Raw genomic sequence first — 19,908 nt, 5'->3', positions numbered from 1 at the left:
GGAGCCTGGTAGGCTATAGTCCATGGGGTCGCTAAGAGTCAGACATGACTGAGCAACTTCGCATTCACTTTTCACTTTCATGCATTGGAGGAGGAAATAGCAATCCACTCCAGTGTTCTTGCCTTGAGAATCCCAGGGACAGCAGAGCCTGGTGGGCTGCCGTCTATGGGATCGCACAGAGTCGGACATGACTGAAGCGACTTAGCAGCAGCAGCCGCCCATTTCCCCTGCTCATTATGCTGGCATGATGAGGTCTTGACTGGATTTGTATTGGTCAACTTTTGTGACCTTGAGGTGACAAAGAAGAAGATAAAAAGCATATACACAGAGGTTGAGAAAATTTAATTTTGTGAAGAGTTTGTTTTGTTTGGAGCCTGGGTTTTGGAAGACAATATGGATGCTAACTTACCCTGTGGTTGCTCTTGGACAAGGTATAGTAGGTTTGCTGATGCAGTGAGAAATAGAACATGAAATAGTTAACTGGGGCAGCAAATATTTCCTTCTATGATCGCAGGGCAAGCCATTTTGTGTTGTAATTGCTTTCTTTCCCAGTTAACTGGCACTGAGCAGACAGTTCTGAGCTCCTCTAAGTTAGTGAATTCCTTATATTGATACCATTCTTTGATACCAAATTTAGAAATACTCCTAAGGAATAGGGGAAACATTGAAGAATCTCTAACTTGTCTCCCTGGGCTTGAGTGCATTAACAAAAAAAAAATTCTTTTTTGTCAATTTGGTAATAAGTGAAGGGCAGAGTAAAATGAAACTAGCCAATACTGAATTGTTCCAATTGAACCCATACCAGACTATGTAATCTTATCTTTATGTTTTAAGCCTCTGAGAACGGGGTCATTTGTTACCTGTAGTCCAAAGCATGCTTAATGAATGTCAATAGGAATTCTGACAAAGTGGGTGGATTGTGAAAGAGACATGGGCCGTTGGAGGGGATGGCCAGTATTCAGGCACTCTCTCTTTATACACTGACAGTGCTGATCAAAGGAAAAAGTGCACCAATAGGTAAGAGTCCTGAATGATGTACAGCTGCAGGAGAAAAGAATATATGAAGAATCGTCCAAGTCCAGCCATGTCCTGGCACTAGAAGTGGTAGAAGTTCAAAACAGTGGCAAGAATTGGAAGACCTGGGTTGAAAACTCATCTCTACTACTTACTAGTTGAGTGACTTTTGGTAGATAGACCACCTCTCTGAATGTCAGACTCCTTATTTGTAAAAACAGAGTAATAATGTCCACTTCATGGGGTTGTAAGATAGTTTGACATGTCATATAGTAAGTTTATGGTTCCCAGTATGTACTAGATTCTGAGCAAGTAATAAGCTGTTTTCCCATCTGTGATGAACATAGAAAGCTGAAGCCTTTGAGAAAGTCACTTAAACTTCTTTGGACCTATATTTCATAATCCATAAAAATTAAAGGTTTGTACTAGATGTTCCTATGTTTTGTCATTTTCTGGATTTATGCATCTATTTCTAACTACACAGAAACAAATTCAGTACGAAGAGAAAGAGAAATATGAAGAGAATGAAGTCTATGGGAGATTGGCCCTTTAAGGGAAAAGGACTGTAGGCATATTTTATCTTTGCATTTTCCTTTGATCCTCACACAGCTGTGGTTGAACCCCATCCCCCAGTGGCATTTTTGAAAGGAGAGCTTCAGAGGGGGTGCATACAGTGTTTGGAAGGGAGGACAGTGGCTCATGTTCCAAGTCTTGTGTTTAGAGGTAAGAAAGCATCTTCCTTCACATCTTGCTTAACACATGCACACACTGCAATCTCAAAGCAGACAAAGGGGTGTTGAGATCGGACTTCTGGGTCACTGTGCAGTCAAATGACAGTGTATGTGGTTATTCTGACATCTATAATATAGACTTCCCCAAAGTGTGGTAAAAACTAGTGGGAACTTTAGGAAAATGGAGTGAGCAAAGTGAACCAGGCGGCAAAAAGACCTAGGGAATTTTTGCTGCAGATGTTGTTGGGTGTACAAATGAGGAGTGAAAAGAACCAAGTAACCCTGAGAGTGGGTGATTATGAGAGATAATGAGAGTGGTGGAATCTATGCATCTTTGTGGGGATGTGTGAGTACTCTTGTCTGGAAAATCCCATGGACGGAGGAACCTGGAAGGCTGCAGTCCATGGAGTCGCTGAGGGTCGAACATGACTGAGCGACTTCTCTTTCACTTTTCACTTTCATGCATAGGAGAAGGAAATGGCAACCCACTCCAGTGTTCTTGCCTGGAGACTCCCAGGGACGGGGGAGCCTGGTAGGCTGCCATCTATGGGGTCACGCAGAGTCAGACACGACTGAAGTGACTTAGCAGTAGCAGTGTCTTGGATAAATGATGTTAAAGGATATTTTCACTCCAAAGTTGTGAAAACATACATTGTCTAGTGCTTAAAATTTATTTCTCCAAATTTGCTAATTTTTGTAAACCTAGTATATTCTCAGCCTTGTGGACTCACCTTTAATTTTTCACTCTTTTTTAGCCTCTAGACCTCTTCGGTTACCATATATTTATCCCTCTTTTTGTGCACTGCCTGGGTTTCCTTATCGCGTGGTCCTGAATTCACACCTCAGCATCTGATTTCTGGATTATGCCATCAAACTAATCCCTTTGTGAGAGGGATTCACTCCCCAGCCAGTTGATATGTGGGGTCATAACACTGTTAATAAGAGCAAGTTTTGCTCTCGATGTGCTATTAATATTAACACATTTAGTCCTCCAAATAGCCCTATAGAATAGGTATTATTATTCCCATTTTACAGATGAGGATACTGAGGTTAAGCGACTCACTCAGGGTTACAGAGCAAGTAGGTGGTGTTGGCACCTGAATTCAAACCCTGCCTGGCTCCAAACCACTATGCTGTGTTAGATCTCCTTTTGATAGATATGTTTTTCATTATGTTTCTTTCCTGCTTCAAAGCCTGTAATGACTTGTTTTAGGATTAATAGATTAATTTTTAGAATGAATTTCAAACTGTTTGGTTTGACACAGGAAGTTGTTCAGCAAATGACCTGTACCATCCAGCCTGGCTCCTCTCCAGTTGTGTTATTCATCTTCTCCCACAGATCTTCCTCCACGAGGGAGACTTTACCTTCATCACCATTTCCAGTTCTTCCTCCATGGGGCTCAACCTGGGTCATTTTAGTAACTTTCTCCTTCTCTGAATTCCTATAGAATCTGAAGGTTTTGTGTTAAACTATGTAACAATTAATTAAAGTGTGCTCAGAAGTTGGTTGGCTTTTTTAAAACCTGTGTCAAAGAGTATATTTTGTATCATAAACTAGGTTTAAAAGTTCTCTAAGGCAAGAGTCAAGTCTTCTATATAAATCCAAGTTTTCCAGATCTCAATTTTTTCCCTCAGTAACATAAAAAGAATTCCCAAGCTCTTGTCCAGTTCTGGAGTTCTGTTCTGTTTTCTGGATGTGTTGCAACATGAAGCTAATTGCTAGGAATGCTTACCAAATATCCATTGGTTTGACTCATCCTGAAGTCTTGCTGAAATAAACCAAAGGCTGAGATTTGTGTGGTTGGATTAGAAATTTTTGGAGCCTAGTCTCATTGTGGGCTTCCCTAGTGGCTCAGCTGATAAAGAATCTACCTGCAACGCAGGAGACAAGGGTTTGATCCCTGGATTGGGAAGATCCTCTGGAGAAGGGAACGGCTTACCCACCCCAGTATTCTGGCCTGGAGAATTCCATGGACCTTATAGTCCATGGGGTTGCAAAGAGTCGGACATGACTGAGTGACTTTCACATTCATTTTAGACTCGTAAGTTTTCAGCTCTTATTTTCCATCATGGAAAAATGGAAGATAAGATTGATTATTGGCTGAATTTGTCACTTAGAATCCCATTCTAGTTTCAACTTCTTTGTCAACAGTCCATGACTTGAGGGAGCAGGACTGTATTGTTCTTTGTGCAAGGAAAGTCTAGATCTGGAGTGTGCTTCAGACCTAAGGCAGCCCAAACCCAGGAGATGACCTTGAAAAATGATAGGGCTCAGTAGACGAGAAGGTAATGAGCTACTCAGCTTCCAGAATTAGACTACAAGATGGGGAGAAAAGTAGGTTATAGGAACAAAGTAAGGAATGAGAGAGAGGCCTTTAGAGATAGAGGCAGAGAGAGAGAGAAAGAGGAACAAGAGTGAGTGAGAGAAGAACAAGCAGACAGACACACCAAGAACAGAAAGGATAGCCAAGCTGAGAGCTGTCCACGTTCAGTGTGGCTTTTTATTCCTTTGAATATGCATACATTTTTATCAAATTCATTCAATAGCCATATGATAGTTATACAGATCTGCCAGTGTGAGCAGTGCTTTGCATTAAAAACAAAATAAAACCATCTTTTCCTTACAGATATCTGTTAAGCATCCTGTATCTTAAATTAATTGTTATTCAAGGGACAACATTTTATTAGATGTTTTCTTTTTCTTTTTAACTCAAGAAAGTATTTAGAATAAGACTTCAAAGAATCTTCCAGGAGAAAAAAATCCCACAACTCATGAATTATAAAGAAAAAAGAGGTTTTTTTGTCTTTAAAACAATATCTCATGCAATTAGAGACCAAGTGAACTTAATTACCATGTGAATAATTCAGAGAGGCAAATTAACTGCAACAGGAAAAATTTTGGTCCAGTGTGGTCCTCCGTGTTCATGCAAATCAAATGAAATGTGATTTAATCCTGAAACAGTCAGTTTAAGGTTCTGAAATCTGGTTGTTGCATTGCAGAGATACTTGTTCAGTTTCTATGTGTCCTTACACTAAACTCTCATGAAGTATTTTGGTCATCACATGTTCTTTGTTGCCTTGCTTCTGTTCACCCCTTTCCAGTGGGGCATGCACTATAGATCTTTGTCTCAGCATTTTCTTTTCCTTCATCCTCTTCATTTGCATTCCTAGAACCTTCCACTTTGCACCAGTCAGACAGAAGAAAGGAGCATCAGAATGGCAGGAATGTGACTTGTCTCTCAGGCCGGATTGAAGTTCAGCAGCAGTGCTCCAATTAATTGAACTCAGTGAACATTGTCAAGAGGGTTACCTTGTAAGAGACCTCTGGGACAGTCAGTGAAACCCAAATACAGTAGTGTTTTCAAATATTATAGTAAATGGTGAAGACAACAGATCTGCCTGTAAAGCACTATAGTATAAAACAGAGGGATGTGTGCCTTAAGAGTGGTCCAAAGAAAGACAAGAGAACAGATGAGGAACATAGACATGGAAAAGGGTCCCTGCAAGTAGAGAATTTTGGATTTCTCTCTGAATAAAAATGACAGGCTATTCACAACTGAGGATGAGGCAGGCAGGAGGATGTTACACAAGGGGAAAGCAGAACAAGTAATTGTCTGGAGGCAGAGAAGCAAATGCACAAATAAGCAAGTGTGTGTTATCAAATTTGAAAACTCTTCTGGTGGCTGGACACAGAACCCTGACATTGGAGTAGATGAAAGGCAGAGCTCTTTGTTATTGACAGCTCCAAGGAGAGAATGCTGCCTCTAGGGCCATACAAAGGCTTGCCCCTTGGGATAGGGTAACACATGCTAAGCCCTGGCTGGGGTTTGTGTATGGCAAGCAGGGTCTTTCTGGGTGGTGCCAGTGGTGGCCCAGATGGTGAAGCATCTGCCTGCAATGCAGGAGACCTGGGTTTGTTACCTGGGTCGGGAAGATTCCCTGGAGAAGGAATGGCAATCCACTTCAGCACTCTTGCCTGGAAAATTCCATGGACGGAGGAGCCTGATAGGCTACAGTCCATGGGGTCGCAGAGTCGGACACAACTGAGCAACTTTCTTCTTTTTAGTGGTAAAGAACCTGCCTGCCAATGCAGGAAATGTAAGGGATGTGGGTTCAATCCTTGGGTTGGGAAGATCCCCTGGAGGAGGGCACAGTAACCCACTTCAGTATTCTTGCCTGGAGAATCCCCATGGACAGAGAAGCCTGGAGGGCTACAGTCCATAGGGTTGCAAAGAGTTGGACATGGCTAAAGCAACATAACACGCATGCACATGGCAAGCAGAGTGAGTATGGTAACTAGGTTTTGCAGGTTTCCTGGAGGATTGATTAATTTGAATAATTACATGGCTCTTGAGAAGGGAATGGCAAGCCACTCCAGTACTCTTGCCTGGAGAATCCCATGGACAGAGGAGTCTGGTGGGCTACAGTCCATGGGGTCACAGAGAGTTGGACATGACTGAAGCAACTTAGCATGCACGCACAGAGCACAGAGGCTGTCCCTAATTGTTCAGCACCTGGCCTGGGGATGCAGAAGCCTCATAATGGAGTGGGGAGGCTTCATGGAGGGGGCGGTCGGCCTGTATGCCTAGTGGCCCTGGAGAGTGGGAGCCAGGGAAGCAATGTATCTGGTGTGGTTCTTAGCAAACCACCCATGAAGGGGAATTGAGAATTTTTAGACATGACTTCAAAACTATGTCAAGACAGCACTTGTGAAATATATTACAGTGTGCATGAGCACATTGCACCTAGCTTGATTGAGGCTGGGTGAAATGGGAAGGCATGAGTTAGGACAGGGAGTTATAAAACTATAGATGGAGAGCAAATCTTAGAGAACATTGAACCCCCTGGTAACAAATGATGTTCTCATAGCAGGGTAAGAAATGTGATTTTCCCGAGTAAATAAGGTAGATATCAAAGCAAAATGCTATATTTACCATGATTTTCATAAAGTTTACCTCAAAAATGTACATAATATGTGGCAAAATATTATGTGGAATTCTGTAAGCCTTCAGAACAGTATTTGGTCAACGAGGAAAGGAAATGTTAAAGCAGTAGTGTAACAAACTGCAGGTATTTCACAATGACTGCTGTACACTTAAGAGATGAGATGAAGTTGTGAGGAGAGAAACTCTCATCTGAGAGGCTCAAAACCTCTCATTCTTGAAGGCAAAAATTATTGTATTTGCCAAATGGAAAAATTGTTCATGCACTTATAGTGGTCCTATTTTAAAATTACCATGTTAAAGTCCACTGAACTTCCAAGTTTCTAGAGAAGGTTGTGAGGTAATAGTTTCCAGAAAGGCATAAGGAAATTTTACAAAACCTGGAAATTATTGATCTATTCTAATATTTGTTCAAAGGGGATGAAGTGGAGGTTTTAGCCCAACGGCAACATGTGCAGTCAATGTAGGGTGCACCACTCAGACCCGCCCATACAGACCAATATATGCTCATCCTCTAGGTCGTTAAAAGTATTGGCTGAGGATAGCTCACGGCTGAGTCTCTCCCACAGACTTGTCCTTGGCCTGCAGGAGTTGACTCACCCAAGATAAGGTTCCCTGCCCAGAGGCAGTGCCCATCCAACAACTTGGTTTGCAAGAATACAAACCAAGATACAAAGACTCCCCCCACCTCCAACTCACTCCATACTTCATTAGGGAATGATATAATTTTGTGTGTTAACTTGACTGGTCCACGGAGAGGTCAGATATCTGGTTTAATATTATAGATCTGTCTGCGAGGATGTTTCTAGAAGAGCTTACTTAGCAGTTGAATTGGTGGACTGAGGAAAGCAGATTGCTCTGCACAATGTGGGAGGGCATCATCTAGACTGCTGAGAGTCAGACTAAAACAAAAAGTTTTAGGAAGGGAGAAGTCTCTCTTCCCAACTTCTGATCTAGAATATTAGTCTTCTACTGCCCTTGGATGGGGATTTACACCATCAGTTCTCCTGGTTCTCAGACCTTGGTTCAGAACTACATCTCCAGCTTTCCTAGGCTTCCAGTTTGCAGACTTCTTTGCTTTCATAATTACATGAGCCAATTCTTCCTTATAATAAATCATCCCTATCTGTCTATCTAATCTTTGCTTCCTATTGGAGGAAGGTGATATATGTATCTTCTATTTGTGCTAGCTCTCTGGAGAGCACTAAATAATACAAAGGACAAACCCAGAGTGCCATCCTAGCTCTTGTGCTGCTGGTCCTCTCAGCTTCCTTCCCCATGCTCAGCTCTGCTTCCTTCACTCTTTAACAGGTCAATGCTCCCAAGAGCATATCCCAATAAATCCCCTGTACTCTGGTCTCCATCACATAGTCTATTTCAGGAAATGCATCTATAGAATGACTAAACAATTCCTGAAATAATGTACACATTCTATTGTTGTTGCTGTTATGTTGCTAAGTCATGTCCAACTCTTGCAATCCCACCAGGCTCCTCTGTCCTTGAGATTTCCCAGGCAAGAATACTAGAGTGGGTTGCCATGCCCTACTCCAGGGGATCTTCCTGACCCAGGAATCAAACCTGTGTCTCCTGCATTTGCAGGCAGGTTCTTACCACTGAGCCACCAGGGAAGCCCATACAATCTATAGTCTCCTGAATTCTGTTTTATTCCCGATTGAGAGATGTGTTGTGAAAGAAAGAACCAGTATAGGTTTTTTCAAATTTTTATCTGTTTTAAAATTTAAAAATTCAGTGTTATTTGAATTATTCCAGGCCACAGAAAAGGAGCAAAGGATCTCCTGATTCTTTTTATAATGCTAACATAACTTGAATACTAAAAGTTGATCAATATATTATAAAAAAGGAAAAACATATGATTACAGATATAAAAATTCTGTATTATATATACCAATTGATTCCAGCTGCATATTGTAAGGATAGTATAATATAGACTTAGTATGTATTAAAAAGCAGAGACATTACTTTGCCAACAAAGGTCTGTCTAGTCAAGGCTATGCTTTTTCCAGTGGTCATGTATGGATGTAAGAGTTGGACTATAAAGAATGATGAGCACCAAAGAATTGATGCTTTTAAACTGTGGTGTTGAAGAGGAATCTTGAGTCCCTTGGACTGCAAGAAGATCCAACCAGTCCATCCTAAAGGAGATCAGTCCTGGGTGTTCATTGGTAGGACTGATGTCAAAACTGAAACTCTGATACTTTGGCCACCTGATGTGAAGAGCTGACTCATTTGGAAAGACCCTGATGCTGGGAAAGATTGAGGGCAGAAGGAGAAGGGGACGACAGAGGAAGAGATGGTTGGATGGCATCACCGACTCAATGGACATGGGTTTGGGTGGACTTGGGGAGCTGGTGATTGGCAGGGAGGCCTGGCATACTGAGGTCCATGGAGTCGCAAAGAGTTGGACATGACTGAGCCACTGAACTGAACTGAAGTAGGGTTTATTCTAAGACCATAACGGTGGTTCCGTTTTGGGAAATCTATCAATGCAGTTTATTACATCAGCAAATTAAATTAAGAAAGTCAGTGATTGTATCAATAAATGCCTGAGAGGCATCATAAAATTAAATAGTCATTTCTAATAAAAATTATAAGTAATTTAGAAATGAAGGAACTATTTAAATATGAAAACTCAAAAGCAAGCATTATACTAAAACAAAAAATTGCTGAACCTCTTTACATTAAAAAATGGAGCTGATATCTTGTTAAATTTAATTGGTAGTAAAATGATTACACCTTTCTCCTACACTCACTGGTCTAGGGCATACTCCTAATGCAGTGATTGTGGAGATGTATTTAAACACCTCTTTCTCCCATTAGACTGAGACTTCCTAGAGGCAGGTGTAGGCTTTACCAATTTTTCCCTCCTTTGTCACTGGCAGTTTATGGCACAAAAAATTTCTGGAAGGCACAAGCAATTGAATGACTGTAATAATAGAACTTATACTTTTCAAAAGACCATTTCCCCTTCACCACAAGAGAACTTGTGTCAGTTTGATTTACATATGAGATGCTGAGCATGCCATGAGCATAGTTTACAAAACTTTTCCCAAATGTTATAATTATATCAGATACAAGGAATAGAGACCAATGAGCCCATTTCACTTTTTATTATATTTTTTTCTTGAGATTTTAAAATCTCACATAGTTTTATCATTATTTTTGAAACTCCTTTCATGATTTTCTTGGACTTATTCATCATACTCAAAAGTGAGCTGTGAACAGCTTGGGAATGCAAAAATATGTCATTTAGCTTAAGTCTGTATACCTTAGAAACTATAACAAGATTAAAAACAAGCAAATAAAACACCCCCAAGCACTTGGGAAATATTTTTCTAAAATAAATTTTAGTTTCACATCCTTCCCACCTTCTAAAATCAAAATTTCTTTTAGTATGTTTTTCTTTCAGAATGACTCTTTGAATCTGAGGATACCCACATATTTAAGTTCTCTAGAACCCTGAATTATTTCACCTGGTACTAATGGGCCAGGCCCCTTTGCCCATACTTGTTGCTATACCTTGAGAAGCTAATGCCTCCTCCTGCTGCATCTTTCTCTCAAGAGGCGATAGATGTATTACCTGTGATAGAGAACAGAGGTTGGATTATTCAGGATTCCACTCTGAAAGGGTGGACAAGAATTAAGAAAGATTAAGAATTAGGGTAGTTCATGTGTAATGCCCGTGTTATCTAAGAGAAGGATTGAAACATGCCTATGGGATTTAGCCACAAGGATGATATTACTGATCCTGGAGAGAGCAGTTTGAATGAAGTGTGCAGCAAAGTCAATGGCAGTATGTTCATTCAGGAGTGAGTAAGGACAGTGGCAATTCTTGGAAAAGTGCAACTAGAAAATGCAGGAGAGATAGAGACCAACACAGAGATAGACATAAGGGCAAATAAAGAGAGAGTTGGGATGGAACCTTATCTCAGAGGTTACACCTTCACCTGCTATAGTCAAAGCTATGGTTTTTCCAGTAGTTATATATGGATGTGAGAGTTGGCCCATAAAGAAGACTGAGCACCAAAGAACTGTTGCTTCCAAACTGGTGGTGCCGGAGAAGACTCTTGCGAGCCCCTTGGACAGCAAGGAGATCACACCAGTCATTCCTAAATGAAATCAGTCCTGAATATTCATTAGAAGGACCGATGCTGAAGCTGTAATACTTTGGTCACCTGAAGCAAAGAGCCAACTCATTGGAAAGGTGCTGGGGGAGACTGAGGGCAAGAGGAAAATGGGGTGACAGAAGATAAGATGACATCACTGACTCAATGGATATGAGTTTGAGCAAACTCTGAGAGATAGTGAAGGACAGGGAAGCCTGGCTTGCTGCAGTTCATGGGGTCACAAAGAGTCGGACATGATTTAGCAACTGAAAAACAACAACACATTCACCCAGTGTAGTGTAATTGTCTCTTCTAATAAAAGTGGTTTTAGAAAAGGCAGAGGAACAAGAGATCAAATTGCCAGCAACTGCTGGATCATGGAAAAAGCAAGAGAGTTTCAGAAAAACATCTATTTCTGGCTTTATTGACTATGCCAAAGCCTTTGACTGTGTGGATCACAAGAAACTGTGGAAAATTCTTCAAGAGATGGGAATACCAGACCACCTGACCTGCCTCTTGAGAAACCTATATGCAGTTCAGGAAGCAACAGTTAGAACTGGACATGGAACAACAAACTGGTTCCAAATAGGAAAAGGAGTACATCAAGGCTGTGTATTGTCATCCTGCTTATTTAACTTATGTGCAGAGTACATCATGAGAAATGGTAAGCTGGAAGAAGCACAAGCTGGAATCAAGATTGCCAGGAGAAATATCAATAACCTCAGATATGCAGATGATACCACCCTTGTGGCAGAAAGTGAAAAGGAGCTAAAAAGCCTCTTGATGAAAGTGAAAGAGGAGAGTGAAAAAGTTGGCTTAAAGCTCAACATTCAGAAAACGAAGATCATGGCATCTGGTCCCATCACTTCATGGGAAATAGATGGGGAAACAGTGTCAGATTTTTATTTTTTGGGGCTCCAAAATCACTGCAGATGGTGATCGCAGCCAGGAAATTAAAAGATGCTTACTCCTTGGAAGAAAAGTTATGACCAACCTAGATAGCATATTCAAAAGCAGAGACATTACTTTGCCAACAACGGTCCATCTAGTCACGGGTATGGTTTTTCCAGTGGTCATGTATGGATGTGAGAGTTGGACTGTGAAGAAAGCTGAGCACCGAAAAATTGATGCTTTTGAACTGTGATGCTGGAGAAGACTCTTGAGAGTTCCTTGGACTGCAAGGAGATCCAACCAGTCCATTCTGAAGGAGATCAGCCCTGGGTATTCATTGGAAGGATTGATGCTAAGGCTGAAACTTTAATACTTTGGCCACCTCATGCGAAGAGTTCACTTATTGGAAAAGACTCTGATGCTGGGAGTGATTGAGGGCAGGAGGAGAAGAGGACGACAGAGGATGAGATGGCTGGATGGCATCACTGACTCGATGGACATGAGTTTGAGTGAACTCCAGGAATTGGTGATGGATAGGGAGGCCTGGCATGCTGTGATTCATGGGGTCGCAAAGAGTCGGACATGACTGAGCGACTGAACTGAACTGCATAAAAGTGGTAACCTTGACATCACAAAAGTTGCCTTCATAGTTCATTACTCTGTTTTCCTACAGTAATTTAAAGAACAAAATTAAGACATAAAAGGCATAGCGTATCTGGAAGTTTAAATTTGAATCTTGTGCTTTAAATAGACTTACTAATCTGCTGTGTTTATGAACTGAGACCCAATGTGTGTCATATAGTCCCTTGTATTTTCTTCCTGAGTAGAGAGAAACATCTGACAGGCATATCATCACTCTCCAATGGCTGAAGGCATCATCAAAAATTGAGATAATTACTCTTAACAGGGATAAATGAATTTTGAGTACATAGGCTGTCACCTCTTAAAGCAGGGCAAAGGAGGTTAACAAGGCAGGGCGACTACACATAAGTCATTCCTAATTGGAGGTTTTACCTTTGTTCTTCTGAGTAGCTGCCAAGGAACTTTCTACATGTGACTTGAGATAAATGAGCCAGTCAGGGAACTGCTTGCATCTCTAAGATGAACTGCTAGACTATTCTTTTGAAATCCTAAAGGGGATGGTGGTGATTAAAGATACATTTTTTACAACTTAGTGTAAAAGACAGCTAAGAATTCCTGAAGGAAGAGGCAGGGCTCAGGCAAGTCCACGATTAGTGACTCTGGGATGCGGTATTTCTTGTTGTTTTCCTTATTAATGCTAGAGAGAGACTGATTTGGAAGACACACTATAAGAAGAACTGTAGAGCATGACTCAAAGCATCACCACTTTTTTGGGTTAAGAACCAAAGGGAAGCCTTGAAAGGAGAGTTACATGAACACATTTTCTTCTACGATAATCTCTTCTACTTCTTGAGGGAACAGACTGAGCCGACTTTCTTTCAAGTCTCTAGCTGCAATAGCTGGAGAAGGCAATGGCACCCCACTCCAGTACTCTTGCCTGGAAAATCCCATGGACGGAGGAGCCTAGTGGGCTGCAGTCCATGGGGTCGCTAGGAGTCGGACACAACTGAGCAGCTTCACTTTCACTTTTCACTTTCATGCATTGGAGAAGGAAATGGCAACCCACTCCAGTGTCCTTGCCTGAAGAATCCCAGGGAAGGGGGAACCTGGTGGACTGCTGTCTATGGGGTCGCACAGAGTCAGACACGACTGAAGCAACCTCAGCAGCTGCAATAGCTACATGTTGAATGCAGTTGGATGATGCCTTGAAACCATTCTGGGTGGAGAGTCAGGGATATAAAGTTACAGATCCAGCCTATTGGATGATTTTGAGTGATCCTTTGACCCCTCAGGACTGCCTATTCTCCCATGTATGCCACAGTAGAAAGCAAATGACCACTGGGATTGTTGCCCATTATGGGGTTCAGAGCATCTGGAAAGATGGACGAAAGAATGTGTATCTATAAGAAAGAGGCTCAAAAGAAAGCAAATAGTCGTGTATTTTGCTTTGGGAATAGCATGTGCCATTTGATTATATGGGAATAGAAAGAATGGGTGTGAAACTGAGACGTTGGCACACGCAGATAACAATATTCTTATATAAAACTTTGGATAAGCATTTATTATACACTTGTTTTCACCCCAAATATTTGGATTTCAATTTCTTAATCTTCTGGAATGCTGGAAATTACTTTTGGCATTTTTGCCATTCCTGGGGTACAACTTTATGCTATTTGAAACAGAAATGGTTTCAGCCTCAAAATAGCACAGTTTCTGCTAATCAACTCAAAATCTTCCAAGTCACACAGGCTATCGGAAGCCAGAATCTATTTTTCTGGACTGGGAATATGTTTGCTCAGTCCATGAGATTGAGATCAAACTTGGATATTATTTTCCAGATCTTAGTGTTTGCAAAGCAGATGGAGAATACCCTAATGGCATGAGATGTTTTGTGAATAGCAAGCTATATAAACGTCTTAGCAACCACATTTTGTCCTATGAATAAATTAGGTAGGTCATAGGTATATTTTCATAAAGTTATTTTATGTTTAGTATGGAACACAGCATGTATTTAGCACCTAAAATATGTGCTGAATAAATGAATGGATGCATACATATATGGCATTTAAAAGAGACTATGAAAGCTATCATTAGGAATTTTCCTAATTAAAATTTAATTATTGCTATCAATTTTGATCTATTATATATATAAAAGGATTGACAGTTAATGAATTTCTGAGTAGATTCTTCTGAACCCTTTTTCAGATAGTCTTATTAACTTTGAAAGGCTTCTAATGGCATTTGGCTTTCTTAAAAAAAAAGTTTAAGAAGTAAGAGAATCCGTCTATCTGGTTATCCAGACACCTATGGTCTGATCAGGGAATGATTTATTCTGGGAATAGCTTTCTAAATTAAGTAGCCTCTCTGAGAGGCCTTTCTCTGCTAAAACCTTTTGAGCCCCTGTTGGTACCATGTGAATTGTGGGCACACTTAGATTCAGAGAGAGAACTGGAAAGAAAAAGCATCAATTAAAGAAGAATCTGATCACTTTGGCACTAAGAGAGCACAGTCACCAAGTTGAGTAGGAAAGCGCTAACTATTCATTTATTATTCTGGCCTCTGATTAAAATTTGTGAGTGAGGATATTCCTCTTTGTCTCCCTTGGGCTGTAACTTGGCAATACTTAATTTTGATCAGCTATTTTCATTTTTGATTGAGACAACTTTTCCTGGAAGCTTTGTCTGTAGAAAATAAACTCTGATTCCTCACCAGTACTGAGTCTTCCTCTGATGCCTGTATCTGTGAGTGAATCCACTGAAGGTGTGCACCATGGGTAACTTTCAGGTTGGGACCAAAATGTCTAAAGGACCTCTCTGCAGGTTGACAGTTGACACGTGTAGCTTGACGTCATTCCAGGTCTGTTGGATCACACATACTTATTAAAAAAGTAAGATGCTTTTCCTCCTGCCCCAACCCCCCAGCCTAGAACATTAGAGTTGATCAGCTAGTCCAACATCCTCATTTTACCATAAGAAACAGGCCTGGAGAGCTGAAGTCACGTGACCAAGAGCACTATTATCTAGAACTGGAATTCAAGGCTTTTGATGTCTTAGAAATTTGAAGCATACTGCCCTGCCACTTCTTGAAGTGAAGTGAAGTCGCTCAGTCGTGTCTGACTCTTTGCGACCCCATGGACTGTAGGCTTCTCCGTCCATGGGATTTTCCAGGGAAGAGTACTGGAGTTGGGTGCCATTTCCTTCTCCAGGGGATCTTCCCGACTCAGGGATTGAACCCTGGTCTCCTGCATTGCAGGTGGACGCTTTACCCTCTAAGCCACCAGGGAAGCCCTGCCACTTCTTAGCAAACTTTGTATAAGTTCAGTACTTTCATTGAGGTTTTACTTGGGGTAGAAAATGGTGTTTTGTAGAGCTCTCAAAGTGTGACTATTCCTGTTCTAAGATTTTTTTCCTTATCAAGTCATAAGCTCATAAAGCTCAGGATACCTTATTTCTTTGAACCTGACCCCAGGTCATGAATGCAACAGCTAATCTGTTTATAACTACAAGGACAGCTGCAAAAATTTTGGGTGTGGTGGTGAGGGTTAGATTTGAAGGGTGTGTAGACTCACAAATCTGCAGATAAACTTTGGGACATCAATTCCTTTCCAGTTCATCTTCACTTTGGTGAAGGCCTGGAGACTTTGACTTCAGATCAAGTCTTCTTGCCTTGGTCCTTGGATTGTATGTCTGGGGTGGGGAGTGTCTGGTCACCAGCACTCACAAGGCCCAGTCTCGGCATTTACCATGGGGGCAGGGGGCAGCTTCCCTGCTGTACTTCCCCAGCAAGACAGGAAGGTAGATGCTAAAGTGGTGAGGCTGCACAGAGCTTCTGAATCCACTTGGGCAAACTGCCTCATCTTTCTGTGCCTCAGTTTCTTCATCTGTTAGTGGGGATAATAACTGTGTCTCAAGAATAGGGATACATGGAATGATATGTAGGTTTGTCCAAAAATGGCCTTGAGTGGTTGTCCCAGATTGTCTGGTGCAAGCTGGCTCAAACTGGAGCCACTGCCTTCACCTCAGCCGGGAGAGCGGAGCTTTCTCCAGTCTGAGAATCTCATGAGATTGTGGCCTTCCTCTTCCTGGTGGGCGTTGAAGATGGGAGACTGCAGTGTGCATGGGCAGCTGGCCTTCCCAGCAACTGATGTAAGTGGCTGGCATCTAAGCTCAGACTACCTGCTTGTGTGAGATGAATGTCTTGCTCGCCCCGTATGAAAACAGAGTAACAGGAGGTAGCACCCTTTGTTGGAACAGGGTCTTTTTTATTGGTGCACAGTGCCTCCAAACAGGCCCTCTGCAGAATGCTCCAAAATCATACTGTTGTCCAAAATCAAAATCTGTTTTCCTGATGTGCTTTACCAAACAATTCTTCTAGTGCTTACCCCAAACTCTCAGAATATCAGGCTATTGTAAGGATTCAATTAATTAATACATAAAAAACACTAAAGACAGTGCCAGAAGTTCTTGGCTTTCAAAGGGATCTAATTACTCAGTTGATGGGACTATGGTGAGATATAGATGTAAAAGCTATATGTTGACTATGTAGCACATGCATACATGTATTAGCTATTATATTATTAGCTGTATCTATCTTTTGTATCATAAAATCCTCTTCATCCAAACTGTGGTATAAAAGAACTGAGGGCCATGTCAATATTTATTAGAGAATGGAAATAAATGGGGCATATATAATAGTGAACACTTAGGCAGGAAGACTTTCCAATTAACTGGTTTTCCTCCCAATATTAACATTTTTATTTATTTTTAAAGGACCTATGTGAGTTGGACTGCAAGGAGATCCCACCAGTCCATCCTAAAGGAGATCAGTCCTGGGTGTTCATTGGAGGGACTGATGCTGAAGCTGAAACTCCAATACTTGGGCCACCTCATGCGAAAAGTTGACTGACTGGAAAAGACCCTGATGCTGGGAGGGATTGGGGGCAGGAGAAGAAAGGGACAACAGAGGATGAGATGGCTGGATGGCATCGCCGACTCGATGGACATGAGTTTGAGTGAACTCCAGGAGATGGTGATGGACAGGGAGACCTGGCGTGCTGTGATTCATGGGGTCGCAAAGAATCAGACACAACTTAGCGACTGAACTGAACTGAACTGATGTGAGTTGGAGGAATTAGACTTGTCTTCTCCCTTAGAATGGGAGGATTCCTTTCTTCTCCTCACTTCGGTTCAGTTCAGTTGCTCAGTCATGTCCGACTCTTTGCGACCCCATGAATTGCAGCATGCCAGGCCTCCCTGTTCATCACCAACTCCTGGAGTTCACTCAGACTCATGTCCATCGAGTCAGTGATGCCATCCAGCCATCTCTTTCTCTGTCGTTCCCTTCTCCTCCTGCCCCCAATCCCTCCCAGTATCAGAGTCTTTTCCAATGAGTCAACTCTTCGCATGAGGTGGCCAAAGTACTGGAGTTTCAGCTTTAGCATCATTCCTTCCAAAGAAATCCCAGGGCTGATCTCCTTCAGAATGGACTGTTTGGATGTCCTTGCAGTCCAAGGGACTCTCAAGAGTCTTCTCCAATACCACAGTTCAAAAACATCAATTCTTTGGCGCTCAGCATTCTTCATAGTCCAACTCTCACATCCTCACTTAGTAACTACCAAAAATCATATCTTAGCCTGTCTGCATAAAGTTGTTAAAAATCCAGTTCTTTCCTCCTCACACTTTCAGATGTATACACATCATTATTGCTCTAACACAATTTCAATATCAATATGAGAATGATAAATTTCTGTTAAAAATACCACCAGGTTGCTACTGCCTAGAATAAGAAATTATATGTCAGTAAGGCTGGAACATGAATCTGCTTATCTCAATCTTTGTGTACAAAAGGGCTCTACTGTAACTGTGACAGCAAGGAAAAGACTCAATTGGCTAAAATTACCCCATGAATAACACCTCTAGGAGCCTGAGAACCAGCCTTGATTCCCATCCTTTCCTCACCCCCAACATGGAGTCTTTGCATTTCCAGCATCAGTATGTCTTAAGGCCATTCATTTCTCCCTGTTATCTTCAAGTGCTGTCTTAGCCTAAGCCACCATGATCTCCCATGTGAACTATCACAAAAGCCTCAGTCTCATCTCTCCGCTTGTACAAAAGCCTCTGTCTCATGTCTCTGCTTGTCCCACTTCAACTAATTCTCTACAAAAAAGTTAGAATAATCTAAAACATAAATCAGAACATGTCTCTTCCTGGCTCTAGCTGCTGCTTACTTCAAAGTGGCCTACAGCCTGCATGAGCTCACATTCTCAGCCTTTGTGTGGAAAAGTGCAGCTATGCTGGATTTCTTATAGTTTCTTCTTTATTTCCTGCAAAGTGTTAGGTGCTCAGAGCATGTGTACATGCTGATCTTTTTCATAGAATCACTTTCTCCCCATTTCATTCTAGATCCTCTTTACTGCCCAGCTAGTCTCAGCTCAAATGCCTTCTCTGAGATGCACACACACATACACACATTCCCATCTAAATAAGGTCCCCTCCTTTGTCCTCTCTTAGAGTACTCTGGCCTTTTCATTCACTACACTTAGAATATATAAATGCATCTATATTTGTTAGGGCATTTGTTTAGCAGTTTTCTTCCTCAGTGGATGGTAGATGGTAAGATCCAAGAGGACAGAGACCATGTCAGTTTTGTTCTCTTTTAAAAATATATTTATTCATTTATTTGGCTTCACCAGGTCTTAGCTGTGGCATGCAGAATCTTCAATCTTTGTTGGCCTGTGGCATGCAGGATCTTTACTTGTGGCATGAGGGATATAGTTCCCTGACCAGGGATTGAACCTGGATCTATTGCACTGGGAGTGCAGTCTTAGCCCCTGGATTACCAGGGAAGTCCCCTGTTTTGTTCAATTATGGGTACTTAGTATCTAACATGGAGAAGGCAATGGCAACCCACTCCAATACTCTTGCCTGCAGAATCCCATGGACTGAGGAGCCTGGTAGGCTACAATCCATGGGCTCGCTAAGAGTCAGACACGACTGAGCGACTTCACTTTCACTTTTCACTTTCATGCATTGGAGAAGGAAATGGCAACCCACTCCAGTATTCCTCCCTGGAGAATCCCAGGGACAGAGAAGCCTGTTGGGCTGCCGCCTATGGGGTTTCACAGAGTTGGACACAACTGACGCAACTTAGCAGCTGCAGCAGCAGCAGTATCTAGCACAGTGCCTGGTACATTTTAGGTGTTCAGTAGACTTTGATAAGTGAACAAAGATTCACATGGTTACATATTGTCATGAAGTAAAAGTCAAAAGTCGCTCAGTCATGTCTGACTCTTTGCGACCCCATGGACTATACAGTCTATGGAACTCTCCAGGCCAGAATACTGGAGTGGGTCACCTTTTCCTTCTCCAGAGGATCTTCCCAACCCAGGAATTGAACCCAGGTCTCCCACATTGCAGGCAGAGCCACAAGGGAAGCCCAAGAATACTGGAATGGGGAGCCTACCCCTTCTCTAGCTCTCTAAAAGCTAAGGACACTCAGGGATTTCCATTGACTTATCAGGGTGTGTACAGAAGGTGAATATATGGAACCACTGGAAACCCTGAATTCTAGATCTGTCAGACCTCAAGCAGGTTATTAAATTTCTCTGAGCCTATTTTTATCATT

Source organism: Ovis canadensis, chromosome 2 (assembly GCF_042477335.2).
Source record: "Ovis canadensis isolate MfBH-ARS-UI-01 breed Bighorn chromosome 2, ARS-UI_OviCan_v2, whole genome shotgun sequence".
Lineage (NCBI taxonomy): Eukaryota > Metazoa > Chordata > Mammalia > Artiodactyla > Bovidae > Ovis > Ovis canadensis.
The sequence above is the reverse complement of the archived record's forward strand: the minus strand, read 5'-3'. Positions refer to the sequence as shown.